This window comes from Theobroma cacao, chromosome 3 (genome assembly GCF_053813885.1).
Source record: "Theobroma cacao isolate CCN51 chromosome 3, ASM5381388v1, whole genome shotgun sequence".
In the NCBI taxonomy this organism is placed as follows: domain Eukaryota; kingdom Viridiplantae; phylum Streptophyta; class Magnoliopsida; order Malvales; family Malvaceae; genus Theobroma; species Theobroma cacao.
In genome coordinates, this window is record NC_142641.1 from 21,321,280 (window position 1) to 21,339,499 (window position 18,220).

The window sequence follows — 18,220 nt, forward strand, 5'->3', positions numbered from 1 at the left end:
CATGAGTGACTATAAATGATGTTTTCTTGACAATCGATAGCTTTCGTTCCATGTTTCCCGAGATAAACAATCTATTACAATCTGTTTTAATCAAAAAATGTAAAAAAAATTCAAAATAAATTCAATAATGGGATTATAAAAGCATTTAAACCGAGTAATAAGGCTTTTCTAGGCATGAGTGACTATAAATGAACTTTTCTTGACAATGGATGGCTTTTGCTCCACGTTTCCCGAGGCAAACAATCAATTACAATATGTTTTAATAAAAAAATGTAAAAATAATTCAAAATAAATTCAATAATGGGATTATAAGGGCATTTAAACCGAGTAATAAGGCTTTTCTAGGCATGAGTGACTATAAATGAACTTTTCTTGACAATGGATGGCTTTTGCTCCACGTTTCCCGAGGCAAACAATCAATTACAATATGTTTTAATCAAAAAATGTAAAAACAATTCAAAATAAATTCAATAATGGGATTATAAAGGCATTTAAATCGAGTAATAAGGCTTTTCTAGGCATGAGTGACTATAAATGAACTTTTCTTGACAATGGATGGCTTTTGCTCCACGTTTCCCAAGGTAAACAATTAATTACAATCTGTTTTAAAAAAAAAATGTAAAAATAATTCAAAATAAATTCAATAATGGGATTATAAAGGCATTTAAACCGAGTAATAAGGCTTTTCTAGGCATGAGTGACTATAAATGATGTTTTCTTGACAATCGATAGCTTTCGTTCCATGTTTCCCGAGATAAACAATCTATTACAATCTGTTTTAATCAAAAAATGTAAAAAAAATTCAAAATAAATTCAATAATGGGATTATAAAAGCATTTAAACCGAGTAATAAGGCTTTTCTAGGCATGAGTGACTATAAATGAACTTTTCTTGACAATGGATGGCTTTTGCTCCACGTTTCCCGAGGCAAACAATCAATTACAATATGTTTTAATCAAAAAATGTAAAAACAATTCAAAATAAATTCAATAATGGGATTGTAAAGGCATTTAAACCGAGTAATAAGGCTTTTCTCGGCATGAGTGACTATAAATGATCTTTTCTTGACAATGGATGGCTTTCGTTCCATGTTTCCCGAGATAAACAATCTATTACAACCTGTTTTAATCAAAAAATGTAAAAAAAATTCAAAATAAATTCAATAATGGGATTGTAAAGGCATTTAAACCGAGTAATAAGGCTTTTCTAGGCATGAGTGACTATAAATGATGTTTTCTTGACAATCGATAGCTTTCGTTCCATGTTTCCCGAGATAAACAATCTATTACAATTTGTTTTAATCAAAAAATGTAAAAAAAATTCAAAATAAATTCAATAATGGGATTATAAAAGCATTTAAACCGAGTAATAAGGCTTTTCTAGGCATGAGTGACTATAAATGAACTTTTCTTGACAATGGATGGCTTTTGCTCCACGTTTCCCGAGGCAAACAATCAATTACAATATGTTTTAATAAAAAAATGTAAAAATAATTCAAAATAAATTCAATAATGGGATTATAAGGGCATTTAAACCGAGTAATAGGGCTTTTCTTGGCATGAGTGACTATAAATAATCTTTTCTTGACAATGGATGGCTTTCGTTCCATGTTTCCCGAGATAAACAATCTATTACGATCTGTTTTAATCAAAAACTGTAAAAAAAAATCAAAATAAATTCAATAATGGGATTATAAAGGCATTTAAACCGAGTAATAAGGCTTCTCTAGGCATGAGTGACTATAAATGAACTTTTCTTGACAATGGATGGCTTTTGCTCCACGTTTCTCGAGGCAAACAATCAATTACAATATGTTTTAATCAAAAAATGTAAAAACAATTCAAAATAAATTCAATAATGGGATTATAAAGGCATTTAAATCGAGTAATAAGGCTTTTCTAGGCATGAGTGACTATAAATGATCTTTTCTTGACAATGGATGGCTTTCGTTCCATGTTTCCCGAGATAAACAATCTATTACAATCTGTTTTAATCAAAAACTGTAAAAAAAAATCAAAATAAATTCAATAATGGGATTATAAAGGCATTTAAACCGAGTAATAAGGCTTTTCTAGGCATGAGTGACTATAAATGAACTTTTCTTGACAATGGATGGCTTTTGCTCCACGTTTCCCGAGGTAAACAATCAATTACAATATGTTTTAATCAAAAAATGTAAAAACAATTCAAAATAAATTCAATAATGGGATTATAAAGGCATTTAAATCGAGTAATAAGGCTTTTCTAGGCATGAGTGACTATAAATGAACTTTTCTTGACAATGGATGGCTTTTGCTCCACGTTTCCCGAGGCAACCAATCAATTACAATCTGTTTTAATCAAAAAATGTAAAAACAATTCAAAATAAATTCAATAATGGGATTATAAAGGCATTTAAACCGAGTTATAAGGCTTTTCTAGGCATGAGTGACTATAAATGAACTTTTCTTGACAATGGATGGCTTTTGCTCCACGTTTCCCAAGGCAAACAATCAAATACAATCTGTTTTAATGAAAAAATGTAAAAACAATTCAAAATAAATTCGATAATGGGATTATAAAAGCATTTAAACCGAGTAATAAGGCTTTTCTAGGCATGAGTGACTATAAATGAACTTTTCTTGACAATGGATGGCTTTCGCTCCATGTTTCCCGAGGCAAACAATCAAATACAATCTGTTTTAATCAAAAAATGTCAAAAAAGTTCAAAATAAATTCAATAATGGGATTATAAAGGCATTTAAACCGAGTAATAAGGCTTTTCTAGGCATGAGTGTATATAAATGATGTTTTCTTGACAATGGATGGCTTTCGTTCCATGTTTCCCGAGATAAACAATGTATTAGAATATTTTTTAATCAAAAAATGTAAAAAAAATTCAAATTAAATTCAATAATGGGATTATAAAGGCATTTAAATCGAGTAATAAGGCTTTTCTAGGCATGAGTGACTATAAATGAACTTTTCTTGACAATGGATGGCTTTTGCTCCACGTTTCCCGAGGCAAACAATCTATTACAATATGTTTTAATAAAAAAATGTAAAAATAATTCAAAATAAATTCAATAATGGGATTATAAGGGCATTTAAACCGAGTAATAAGGCTTTTCTCGGCATGAGTGACTATAAATGATCTTTTCTTGACAATGGATGGCTTTCGTTCCATGTTTCCCAAGATAAACAATCTATTACAACCTGTTTTAATCAAAAAATGTAAAAAAAATTCAAAATAAATTCAATAATGGGATTGTAAAGGCATTTAAACCGAGTAATAAGGCTTTTCTAGGCATGAGTGACTATAAATGAACTTTTCTTGACAATGGATGGATTTTGCTCCACGTTTCCCGAGGCAAACAATCAATTACAATATGTTTTAATCAAAAAATGTAAAAACAATTCAAAATAAATTCAATAATGCGATTATAAAGGCATTTAGATTGAGTAATAAGGCTTTTCTAGGCATGAGTGACTATAAATGAACTTTTCTTGACAATGGATGGCTTTTGCTCCACGTTTCCCGAGGCAAACAATCAATTACAATCTGTTTTAATCAAAATATGTAAAAACAATTCAAAATAAATTCAATAATGGGATTATAAAGGCATTTAAACCGAGTAATAAGGCTTCTGTAGGCATGAGTGACTATAAATGATCTTTTCTTGACAATGGATGGCTTTCGTTCCATGTTTCCCGAGATAAACAATCTATTACAACCTGTTTTAATCAAAAAATGTAAAAAAAAATCAAAATAAATTCAATAATGGGATTATAAAAGCATTTAAACCGAGTAATAAGGCTTTTCTAGGCATGAGTGACTATAAATGGTCTTTCTTGACAATGGATTGCTTTCGTTCCATGTTTCCCGAGATAAACAATCTATTACAATCTGTTTTAATCAAAAAATGTAAAAAAAAATCAAAATAAATTCAATAATGGGATTGTAAAGGCATTTAAACCGAGTAATAAGGCTTCTCTAGGCATGAGTGACTATAAATGACCTTTTCTTGACAATGGATGGCATTTGCTCCATGTTTCCCAAGGCAAACAATCAATTACAATCTGTTTTAGTTAAAAAATGTAAAAACAATTCAAAATAAATTCAATAATGGGATTATAAAGGCATTTAAACCGAGTAATAAGGCTTTTCTAGGCATGAGTGACTATAAATGAACTTTTCTTGACAATGGATGGCTTTTGCTCCACGTTTCCCGAGGCAAACAATCAATTACAATCTGTTTTAATCAAAAAATATAAAAACAATTCAAAATAAATTCAATAATGGGATTATAAAGGCATTTAAACCGAGTAATAAGGCTTTTCTAGGCATGAGTGACTATGAATTAACTTTTCTTGACAATGGATGGCTTTTGCTCCACGTTTCCCGAGGCAAACAATCAATTACAATATGTTTTAATCAAAAAATGTAAAAACAATTCAAAATAAATTCAATAATGGGATTATAAAGGCATTTAAATCGAGTAATAAGGCTTATCTAGGCATGAGTGACTATAAATGAACTTTTCTTGACAATGGATGGCTTTTGCTCCACGTTTCCCGAGGCAAACAATCAATTACAATATGTTTTAATCAAAAAATGTAAAAACAATTCAAAATAAATTCAATAATGGGATTATAAAGGCATTTAAATCGAGTAATAAGGCTTTTCTAGGCATGAGTGACTATAAATGAACTTTTCTTGACAATGGATGGCTTTTGCTCCACGTTTTCCGAGGCAAACAATCAATTACAATCTGTTTTAATAAAAAAATGTAAAAATAATTCAAAATAAATTCAATAATGGGATTATAAAGGCATTTAAACCGAGTAATAAGGCTTTTCTAGGCATGAGTGACTATAAATGATGTTTTCTTGACAATGGATGGCTTTCGTTCCATGTTTCCCGAGATAAACAATCTATTACAATCTGTTTTAATCAAAAAATGTAAAAAAAATTCAAAATAAATTCAATAATGGGATTATAAAAGCATTTAAACCGAGTAATAAGGCTTTTCTAGGCATGAGTGACTATAAATGATCTTTTTTGACAATGGATGGCTTTTGTTCCATGTTTCCCGAGATAAACAATCTATTACAATCTGTTTTAATCAAAAACTGTAAAAAAAATCAAAATAAATTCAATAATGAGATTATAAAGGCATTTAAACCGAGTAATAAGGCTTCTCTAGGCATGAGTGACTATAAATGAACTTTTCTTGACAATGGATGGCTTTTGCTCCACGTTTCCCGAGGCAAACAATCAATTACAATATGTTTTAATAAAAAAATGTAAAAACAATTCAAAATAAATTCAATAATGGGATTATAAAGGCATTTAAACCGAGTTATAAGGCTTTTCTAGGCATGAGTGACTATAAATGAACTTTTCTTGACAATGGATGGCTTTTGCTCCACGTTTCCCGAGGTAAACAATCAAATACAATCTGTTTTAATCAAAAAATGTAAAAACAATTCAAAATAAATTCGATAATGGGATTATAAAAGCATTTAAACCGACTAATAAGGCTTTTCTAGGCATGAGTGACTAAAAATGAACTTTTCTTGACAATGGATGGCTTTCGCTCCATGTTTCCCGAGGCAAACAATCAAATACAATCTGTTTTAATCAAAAAATGTCAAAAAAGTTCAAAATAAATTCAATAATGGGATTGTAAAGGCATTTAAACCGAGTAATAAGGCTTTTCTAGGCATGAGTGTACATGAATGATGTTTTCTTGACAATGGATGGCTTTCATTCCATGTTTCCCGAGATAAACAATGTATTAGAATCTGTTTTAATCAAAAAATGTAAAAAAAATTCAAAATAAATTGAATAATGGGATTATAAAGGCATTTAAATCGAGTAATAAGGCTTTTCTAGGCATGAGTGACTATAAATGAACTTTTCTTGACAATGGATGGCTTTTGCTCCACGTTTCCCGAGGCAAACAATCAATTACAATATGTTTTAATAAAAAAATGTAAAAATAATTCAAAATAAATTCAATAATGGGATTATAAGGGCATTTAAACCGAGTAATAAGGCTTTTCTAGGCATGAGTGACTATAAATGATCTTTTCTTGACAATGGATGGCTTTCGTTCCATGTTTCCCGAGATAAACAATCTATTACAACCTGTTTTAATCAAAAAATGTAAAAAAAATTCAAAATAAATTCAATAATGGGATTGTAAAGGCATTTAAACCGAGTAATAAGGCTTTTCTAGGCATGAGTGACTATAAATGAACTTTTCTTGACAATGGATGGCTTTTGCTCCACGTTTCCCGAGGCAAACAATCAATTACAATATGTTTTAATCAAAAAATGTAAAAACAATTCAAAATAAATTCAATAATGGGATTATAAAGGCATTTAAATCGATTAATAAGGCTTTTCTAGGCATGAGTGACTATAAATGAACTTTTCTTGACAATGGATGGCTTTTGCTCCACGTTTCCCAAGGTAAACAATTAATTACAATCTGTTTTAATAAAAAAATGTAAAAATAATTCAAAATAAATTCAATAATGGGATTATAAAGGCATTTAAACCGAGTAATAAGGCTTTTCTAGGCATGAGTGACTATAAATGATGTTTTCTTGACAATCGATAGCTTTCGTTCCATGTTTCCCGAGATAAACAATCTATTACAATCTGTTTTAATCAAAAAATGTAAAAAAAATTCAAAATAAATTCAATAATGGGATTATAAAAGCATTTAAACCGAGTAATAAGGCTTTTCTAGGCATGAGTGACTATAAATGAACTTTTCTTGACAATGGATGGCTTTTGCTCCACGTTTCCCGAGGTAAACAATCAAATACAATCTGTTTTAATCAAAAAATGTAAAAACAATTCAAAATAAATTCGATAATGGGATTATAAAAGCATTTAAACCGACTAATAAGGCTTTTCTAGGCATGAGTGACTAAAAATGAACTTTTCTTGACAATGGATGGCTTTCGCTCCATGTTTCCCGAGGCAAACAATCAAATACAATCTGTTTTAATCAAAAAATGTCAAAAAAGTTCAAAATAAATTCAATAATGGGATTGTAAAGGCATTTAAACCGAGTAATAAGGCTTTTCTAGGCATGAGTGTACATGAATGATGTTTTCTTGACAATGGATGGCTTTCGTTCCATGTTTCCCGAGATAAACAATGTATTAGAATCTGTTTTAATCAAAAAATGTAAAAAAAATTCAAAATAAATTGAATAATGGGATTATAAAGGCATTTAAATCGAGTAATAAGGCTTTTCTAGGCATGAGTGACTATAAATGAAATTTTCTTGACAATGGATGGCTTTTGCTCCACGTTTCCCGAGGCAAACAATCAATTACAATATGTTTTAATAAAAAAATGTAAAAATAATTCAAAATAAATTCAATAATGGGATTATAAGGGCATTTAAACCGAGTAATAAGGCTTTTCTAGGCATGAGTGACTATAAATGATCTTTTCTTGACAATGGATGGCTTTCGTTCCATGTTTCCCGAGATAAACAATCTATTACAACCTGTTTTAATCAAAAAATGTAAAAAAAATTCAAAATAAATTCAATAATGGGATTGTAAAGGCATTTAAACCGAGTAATAAGGCTTTTCTAGGCATGAGTGACTATAAATGAACTTTTCTTGACAATGGATGGCTTTTGCTCCACGTTTCCCGAGGCAAACAATCAATTACAATATGTTTTAATCAAAAAATGTAAAAACAATTCAAAATAAATTCAATAATGGGATTATAAAGGCATTTAAATCGAGTAATAAGGCTTTTCTAGGCATGAGTGACTATAAATGAACTTTTCTTGACAATGGATGGCTTTTGCTCCATGTTTCCCAAGGTAAACAATTAATTACAATCTGTTTTAATAAAAAAATGTAAAAATAATTCAAAATAAATTCAATAATGGGATTATAAAGGCATTTAAACCGAGTAATAAGGCTTTTCTAGGCATGAGTGACTATAAATGATGTTTTCTTGACAATCGATAGCTTTCGTTCCATGTTTCCCGAGATAAACAATCTATTACAATCTGTTTTAATCAAAAAATGTAAAAAAAATTCAAAATAAATTCAATAATGGGATTATAAAAGCATTTAAACCGAGTAATAAGGCTTTTCTAGGCATGAGTGACTATAAATGAACTTTTCTTGACAATGGATGGCTTTTGCTCCACGTTTCCCGAGGCAAACAATCAATTACAATATGTTTTAATCAAAAAATGTAAAAACAATTCAAAATAAATTCAATAATGGGATTGTAAAGGCATTTAAACCGAGTAATAAGGCTTTTCTAGGCATGAGTGACTATAAATGATCTTTTCTTGACAATGGATGGCTTTCGTTCCATGTTTCCTGAGATAAACAATCTATTACAACCTGTTTTAATCAAAAAATGTAAAACAAATTCAAAATAAATTCAATAATGGGATTGTAAAGGCATTTAAACCGAGTAATAAGGCTTTTCTAGGCATGAGTGACTATAAATGATGTTTTCTTGACAATCGATAGCTTTCGTTCCATGTTTCCCGAGATAAACAATCTATTACAATCTGTTTTAATCAAAAAATGTAAAAAAAATTCAAAATAAATTCAATAATGGGATTATAAAAGCATTTAAACCGAGTAATAAGGCTTTTCTAGGCATGAGTGACTATAAATGAACTTTTCTTGACAATGGATGGCTTTTGCTCCACGTTTCCCGAGGCAAACAATCAATTACAATATGTTTTAATAAAAAAATGTAAAAACAATTCAAAATAAATTCAATAATGGGATTATAAGGGCATTTAAACCGAGTAATAAGGCTTTTCTAGGCATGAGTGACTATAAATGATCTTTTCTTGACAATGGATGGCTTTCGTTCCATGTTTCCCGAGATAAACAATCTATTACAACCTGTTTTAATCAAAAAATGTAAAAAAAATTCAAAATAAATTCAATAATGGGATTGTAAAGGCATTTAAACCGAGTAATAAGGCTTTTCTAGGCATGAGTGACTATAAATGAACTTTTCTTGACAATGGATGGCTTTTGCTCCACGTTTCCCGAGGCAAACAATCAATTACAATATGTTTTAATCAAAAAATGTAAAAACAATTCAAAATAAATTCAATAATGGGATTATAAAGGCATTTAAATCGAGTAATAAGGCTTTTCTAGGCATGAGTGACTATAAATGAACTTTTCTTGACAATGGATGGCTTTTGCTCCACGTTTCCCAAGGTAAACAATTAATTACAATCTGTTTTAATAAAAAAATGTAAAAATAATTCAAAATAAATTCAATAATGGGATTATAAAGGCATTTAAACCGAGTAATAAGGCTTTTCTAGGCATGAGTGACTATAAATGATGTTTTCTTGACAATCGATAGCTTTCGTTCCATGTTTCCCGAGATAAACAATCTATTACAATCTGTTTTAATCAAAAAATGTAAAAAAAATTCAAAATAAATTCAATAATGGGATTATAAAAGCATTTAAACCGAGTAATAAGGCTTTTCTAGGCATGAGTGACTATAAATGAACTTTTCTTGACAATGGATGGCTTTTGCTCCACGTTTCCCGAGGCAAACAATCAATTACAATATGTTTTAATCAAAAAATGTAAAAACAATTCAAAATAAATTCAATAATGGGATTGTAAAGGCATTTAAACCGAGTAATAAGGCTTTTCTAGGCATGAGTGACTATAAATGATCTTTTCTTGACAATGGATGGCTTTCGTTCCATGTTTCCCGAGATAAACAATCTATTACAACCTGTTTTAATCAAAAAATGTAAAAAAAATTCAAAATAAATTCAATAATGGGATTGTAAAGGCATTTAAACCGAGTAATAAGGCTTTTCTAGGCATGAGTGACTATAAATGATGTTTTCTTGACAATCGATAGCTTTCGTTCCATGTTTCCCGAGATAAACAATCTATTACAATCTGTTTTAATCAAAAAATGTAAAATAAATTCAAAATAAATTCAATAATGGGATTATAAAAGCATTTAAACCGAGTAATAAGGCTTTTCTAGGCATGAGTGACTATAAATGAACTTTTCTTGACAATGGATGGCTTTTGCTCCACGTTTCCCGAGGCAAACAATCAATTACAATATGTTTTAAAAAAAATATGTAAAAATAATTCAAAATAAATTCAATAATGGGATTATAAGGGCATTTAAACCGAGTAATAAGGCTTTTCTAGGCATGAGTGACTATAAATGAACTTTTCTTGACAATGGATGGCTTTTGCTCCACGTTTCCCGAGGCAAACAATCAATTACAATATGTTTTAATCAAAAAATGTAAAAACAATTCAAAATAAATTCAATAATGGGATTATAAAGGCATTTAAATCGAGTAATAAGGCTTTTCTAGGCATGAGTGACTATAAATGAACTTTTCTTGACAATGGATGGCTTTTGCTCCACGTTTCCCAAGGTAAACAATTAATTACAATCTGTTTTAATAAAAAAATGTAAAAATAATTCAAAATAAATTCAATAATGGGATTATAAAGGCATTTAAACCGAGTAATAAGGCTTTTCTAGGCATGAGTGACTATAAATGATCTTTTCTTGACAATGGATGGCTTTCGTTCCATGTTTCCCGAGATAAACAATCTATTACAACCTGTTTTAATCAAAAAATGTAAAAAAAAAATCAAAATAAATTCAATAATGGGATTATAAAAGCATTTAAACCGAGTAATAAGGCTTTTCTAGGCATGAGTGACTATAAATGGTCTTTCTTGACAATGGATGGCTTTCGTTCCATGTTTCCCGAGATAAACAATCTATTACAATCTGTTTTAATCAAAAAATGTAAAAAAAATTCAAAATAAATTCAATAATGGGATTGTAAAGGCATTTAAACCGAGTAATAAGGCTTCTCTAGGCATGAGTGACTATAAATGACCTTTTCTTGACAATGGATGGCATTTGCTCCATGTTTCCCAAGGCAAACAATCAATTACAATCTGTTTTAATTAAAAAATGTAAAAACAATTCAAAATAAATTCAATAATGGGATTATAAAGGCATGTAATACGAGTAATAAGGCTTTTCTAGGCATGAGTGACTATAAATGAACTTTTCTTGACAATGGATGGCTTTTGCTCCACGTTTCCCGAGGCAAACAATCAATTACAATCTGTTTTAATCAAAAAATGTAAAAAAAATTCAAAATAAATTCAATAATGGGATTATAAAGGCATTTAAACCGAGTAATAAGGCTTTTCTAGGCATGAGTGACTATAAATGAACTTTTCTTGACAATGGATGGCTTTTGCTCCACGTTTCCCGAGGCAAACAATCAATTACAATATGTTTTAATCAAAAAATGTAAAAACAATTCAAAATAAATTCAATAATGGGATTATAAAGGCATTTAAACCGAGTAATAAGGCTTTTCTAGGCATGAGTGACTATAAATGATGTTTTCTTGACAATCGATAGCTTTCGTTCCATGTTTCCCGAGATAAACAATCTATTACAATCTGTTTTAATCAAAAAATGTAAAAAAAATTCAAAATAAATTCAATAATGGGATTATAAAAGCATTTAAACCGAGTAATAAGGCTTTTCTAGGCATGAGTGACTATAAATGAACTTTTCTTGACAATGGATGGCTTTTGCTCCACGTTTCCCGAGGCAAACAATCAATTACAATATGTTTTAATAAAAAAATGTAAAAACAATTCAAAATAAATTCAATAATGGGATTATAAGGGCATTTAAACCGAGTAATAAGGCTTTTCTAGGCATGAGTGACTATAAATGATCTTTTCTTGACAATGGATGGCTTTCGTTCCATGTTTCCCGAGATAAACAATCTATTACAATCTGTTTTAATCAAAAAATGTAAAAAAAATTCAAAATAAATTCAATAATGGGATTGTAAAGGCATTTAAACCGAGTAATAAGGCTTCTCTAGGCATGAGTGACTATAAATGACCTTTTCTTGACAATGGATGGCATTTGCTCCATGTTTCCCAAGGCAAACAATCAATTACAATCTGTTTTAATTAAAAAATGTAAAAACAATTCAAAATAAATTCAATAATGGGATTGTAAAGGCATTTAAACCGAGTAATAAGGCTTTTCTAGGCATGAGTGACTATAAATGATCTTTTCTTGACAATGGATGGCTTTCGTTCCATGTTTCCCGAGATAAACAATCTATTACAACCTGTTTTAATCAAAAAATGTAAAAAAAATTCAAAATAAATTCAATAATGGGATTGTAAAGGCATTTAAACCGAGTAATAAGGCTTTTCTAGGCATGAGTGACTATAAATGATGTTTTCTTGACAATCGATAGCTTTCGTTCCATGTTTCCCGAGATAAACAATCTATTACAATTTGTTTTAATCAAAAAATGTAAAAAAAATTCAAAATAAATTCAATAATGGGATTATAAAAGCATTTAAACCGAGTAATAAGGCTTTTCTAGGCATGAGTGACTATAAATGAACTTTTCTTGACAATGGATGGCTTTTGCTCCACGTTTCCCGAGGCAAACAATCAATTACAATATGTTTTAATAAAAAAATGTAAAAATAATTCAAAATAAATTCAATAATGGGATTATAAGGGCATTTAAACCGAGTAATAGGGCTTTTCTTGGCATGAGTGACTATAAATAATCTTTTCTTGACAATGGATGGCTTTCGTTCCATGTTTCCCGAGATAAACAATCTATTACGATCTGTTTTAATCAAAAACTGTAAAAAAAAATCAAAATAAATTCAATAATGGGATTATAAAGGCATTTAAACCGAGTAATAAGGCTTCTCTAGGCATGAGTGACTATAAATGAACTTTTCTTGACAATGGATGGCTTTTGCTCCACGTTTCTCGAGGCAAACAATCAATTACAATATGTTTTAATCAAAAAATGTAAAAACAATTCAAAATAAATTCAATAATGGGATTATAAAGGCATTTAAATCGAGTAATAAGGCTTTTCTAGGCATGAGTGACTATAAATGATCTTTTCTTGACAATGGATGGCTTTTGCTCCACGTTTCCCAAGGTAAACAATTAATTACAATCTGTTTTAATAAAAAAATGTAAAAATAATTCAAAATAAATTCAATAATGGGATTATAAAGGCATTTAAACCGAGTAATAAGGCTTTTCTAGGCATGAGTGACTATAAATGATGTTTTCTTGACAATCGATAGCTTTCGTTCCATGTTTCCCGAGATAAACAATCTATTACAATCTGTTTTAATCAAAAAATGTAAAAAAAATTCAAAATAAATTCAATAATGGGATTATAAAAGCATTTAAACCGAGTAATAAGGCTTTTCTAGGCATGAGTGACTATAAATGAACTTTTCTTGACAATGGATGGCTTTTGCTCCACGTTTCCCGAGGCAAACAATCAATTACAATATGTTTTAATCAAAAAATGTAAAAACAATTCAAAATAAATTCAATAATGGGATTGTAAAGGCATTTAAACCGAGTAATAAGGCTTTTCTAGGCATGAGTGACTATAAATGATCTTTTCTTGACAATGGATGGCTTTCGTTCCATGTTTCCCGAGATAAACAATCTATTACAACCTGTTTTAATCAAAAAATGTAAAAAAAATTCAAAATAAATTCAATAATGGGATTGTAAAGGCATTTAAACCGAGTAATAAGGCTTTTCTAGGCATGAGTGACTATAAATGATGTTTTCTTGACAATCGATAGCTTTCGTTCCATGTTTCCCGAGATAAACAATCTATTACAATTTGTTTTAATCAAAAAATGTAAAAAAAATTCAAAATAAATTCAATAATGGGATTATAAAAGCATTTAAACCGAGTAATAAGGCTTTTCTAGGCATGAGTGACTATAAATGAACTTTTCTTGACAATGGATGGCTTTTGCTCCACGTTTCCCGAGGCAAACAATCAATTACAATATGTTTTAATAAAAAAATGTAAAAATAATTCAAAATAAATTCAATAATGGGATTATAAGGGCATTTAAACCGAGTAATAGGGCTTTTCTTGGCATGAGTGACTATAAATAATCTTTTCTTGACAATGGATGGCTTTCGTTCCATGTTTCCCGAGATAAACAATCTATTACGATCTGTTTTAATCAAAAACTGTAAAAAAAAATCAAAATAAATTCAATAATGGGATTATAAAGGCATTTAAACCGAGTAATAAGGCTTCTCTAGGCATGAGTGACTATAAATGAACTTTTCTTGACAATGGATGGCTTTTGCTCCACGTTTCTCGAGGCAAACAATCAATTACAATATGTTTTAATCAAAAAATGTAAAAACAATTCAAAATAAATTCAATAATGGGATTATAAAGGCATTTAAATCGAGTAATAAGGCTTTTCTAGGCATGAGTGACTATAAATGATCTTTTCTTGACAATGGATGGCTTTTGCTCCACGTTTCCCAAGGTAAACAATTAATTACAATCTGTTTTAATAAAAAAATGTAAAAATAATTCAAAATAAATTCAATAATGGGATTATAAAGGCATTTAAACCGAGTAATAAGGCTTTTCTAGGCATGAGTGACTATAAATGATGTTTTCTTGACAATCGATAGCTTTCGTTCCATGTTTCCCGAGATAAACAATCTATTACAATCTGTTTTAATCAAAAAATGTAAAAAAAATTCAAAATAAATTCAATAATGGGATTATAAAAGCATTTAAACCGAGTAATAAGGCTTTTCTAGGCATGAGTGACTATAAATGAACTTTTCTTGACAATGGATGGCTTTTGCTCCACGTTTCCCGAGGCAAACAATCAATTACAATATGTTTTAATCAAAAAATGTAAAAACAATTCAAAATAAATTCAATAATGGGATTGTAAAGGCATTTAAACCGAGTAATAAGGCTTTTCTAGGCATGAGTGACTATAAATGATCTTTTCTTGACAATGGATGGCTTTCGTTCCATGTTTCCCGAGATAAACAATCTATTACAACCTGTTTTAATCAAAAAATGTAAAAAAAATTCAAAATAAATTCAATAATGGGATTGTAAAGGCATTTAAACCGAGTAATAAGGCTTTTCTAGGCATGAGTGACTATAAATGATGTTTTCTTGACAATCGATAGCTTTCGTTCCATGTTTCCCGAGATAAACAATCTATTACAATTTGTTTTAATCAAAAAATGTAAAAAAAATTCAAAATAAATTCAATAATGGGATTATAAAAGCATTTAAACCGAGTAATAAGGCTTTTCTAGGCATGAGTGACTATAAATGAACTTTTCTTGACAATGGATGGCTTTTGCTCCACGTTTCCCGAGGCAAACAATCAATTACAATATGTTTTAATAAAAAAATGTAAAAATAATTCAAAATAAATTCAATAATGGGATTATAAGGGCATTTAAACCGAGTAATAGGGCTTTTCTTGGCATGAGTGACTATAAATAATCTTTTCTTGACAATGGATGGCTTTCGTTCCATGTTTCCCGAGATAAACAATCTATTACGATCTGTTTTAATCAAAAACTGTAAAAAAAAATCAAAATAAATTCAATAATGGGATTATAAAGGCATTTAAACCGAGTAATAAGGCTTCTCTAGGCATGAGTGACTATAAATGAACTTTTCTTGACAATGGATGGCTTTTGCTCCACGTTTCTCGAGGCAAACAATCAATTACAATATGTTTTAATCAAAAAATGTAAAAACAATTCAAAATAAATTCAATAATGGGATTATAAAGGCATTTAAATCGAGTAATAAGGCTTTTCTAGGCATGAGTGACTATAAATGATCTTTTCTTGACAATGGATGGCTTTTGCTCCACGTTTCCCAAGGTAAACAATTAATTACAATCTGTTTTAATAAAAAAATGTAAAAATAATTCAAAATAAATTCAATAATGGGATTATAAAGGCATTTAAATCGAGTAATAAGGCTTTTCTAGGCATGAGTGACTATAAATGATCTTTTCTTGACAATGGATGGCTTTCGTTCCATGTTTCCCGAGATAAACAATCTATTACAATCTGTTTTAATCAAAAACTGTAAAAAAAAATCGAAATAAATTCAATAATGGGATTATAAAGGCATTTAAACCGAGTAATAAGGCTTTTCTAGGCATGAGTGACTATAAATGATCTTTTCTTGACAATGGATGGCTTTTGCTCCACGTTTCCCGAGGCAAATGATTAATTACAATATGTTTTAATCAAAAAATGTAAAAACAATTCAAAATAAATTCAATAATGGGATTATAAAGGCATTTAAATCGAGTAATAAGGCTTTTCTAGGCATGAGTGACTATAAATGATCTTTTCTTGACAATGGATGGCTTTCGTTCCATGTTTCCCGAGATAAACAATCTATTACAATCTGTTTTAATCAAAAACTGTAAAAAAAAATCAAAATAAATTCAATAATGGGATTATAAAGGCATTTAAACCGAGTAATAAGGCTTCTCTAGGCATGAGTGACTATAAATGAACTTTTCTTGACAATGGATGGCTTTTGCTCCACGTTTCTCGAGGCAAACAATCAATTACAATATGTTTTAATCAAAAAATGTAAAACCAATTCAAAATAAATTCAATAATGGGATTATAAAGGCATTTAAATCGAGTAATAAGGCTTTTCTAGGCATGAGTGACTATAAATGATCTTTTCTTGACAATGGATGGCTTTCGTTCCATGTTTCCCGAGATAAACAATCTATTACAATCTGTTTTAATCAAAAACTGTAAAAAAAAATCGAAATAAATTCAATAATGGGATTATAAAGGCATTTAAACCGAGTAATAAGGCTTTTCTAGGCATGAGTGACTATAAATGATCTTTTCTTGACAATGGATGGCTTTTGCTCCACGTTTCCCGAGGCAAATGATTAATTACAATATGTTTTAATCAAAAAATGTATAAACAATTCAAAATAAATTCAATAATGGGATTATAAAGGCATTTAAATCGAGTAATAAGGCTTTTCTAGGCATGAGTGACTATAAATGATCTTTTCTTGACAATGGATGGCTTTCGTTCCATGTTTCCTGAGATAAACAATCTATTACAATCTGTTTTAATCAAAAACTGTAAAAAAAAATCAAAATAAATTCAATAATGGGATTATAAAGGCATTTAAACCGAGTAATAAGGCTTTTCTAGGCATGAGTGACTATAAATGAACTTTTCTTGACAATGGATGGCTTTTGCTCCACGTTTCCCGAGGCAAACAATCAATTACAATATGTTTTAATCAAAAAATGTAAAAACAATTCAAAATAAATTCAATAATGGGATTATAAAGGCATTTAAATCGAGTAATAAGGCTTTTCTAGGCATGAGTGACTATAAATGAACTTTTCTTGACAATGGATGGCTTTTGCTCCACGTTTCCCGAGGCAACCAATCAATTACAATCTGTTTTAATCAAAAAATGTAAAAACAATTCAAAATAAATTCAATAATGGGATTATAAAGGCATTTAAACCGAGTTATAAGGCTTTTCTAGGCATGAGTGACTATAAATGAACTTTTCTTGACAATGGATGGCTTTTGCTCCACGTTTCCCAAGGCAAACAATCAAATACAATCTGTTTTAATGAAAAAATGTAAAAACAATTCAAAATAAATTCGATAATGGGATTATAAAAGCATTTAAACCGAGTAATAAGGCTTTTCTAGGCATGAGTGACTATAAATGAACTTTTCTTGACAATGGATGGCTTTCGCTCCATGTTTCCCGAGGCAAACAATCAAATACAATCTGTTTTAATCAAAAAATGTCAAAAAAGTTCAAAATAAATTCAATAATGGGATTATAAAGGCATTTAAACCGAGTAATAAGGCTTTTCTAGGCATGAGTGTATATAAATGATGTTTTCTTGACAATGGATGGCTTTCGTTCCATGTTTCCCGAGATAAACAATGTATTAGAATATTTTTTAATCAAAAAATGTAAAAAAAATTCAAATTAAATTCAATAATGGGATTATAAAGGCATTTAAATCGAGTAATAAGGCTTTTCTAGGCATGAGTGACTATAAATGAACTTTTCTTGACAATGGATGGCTTTTGCTCCACGTTTCCCGAGGCAAACAATCTATTACAATATGTTTTAATAAAAAAATGTAAAAATAATTCAAAATAAATTCAATAATGGGATTATAAGGGCATTTAAACCGAGTAATAAGGCTTTTCTCGGCATGAGTGACTATAAATGATCTTTTCTTGACAATGGATGGCTTTCGTTCCATGTTTCC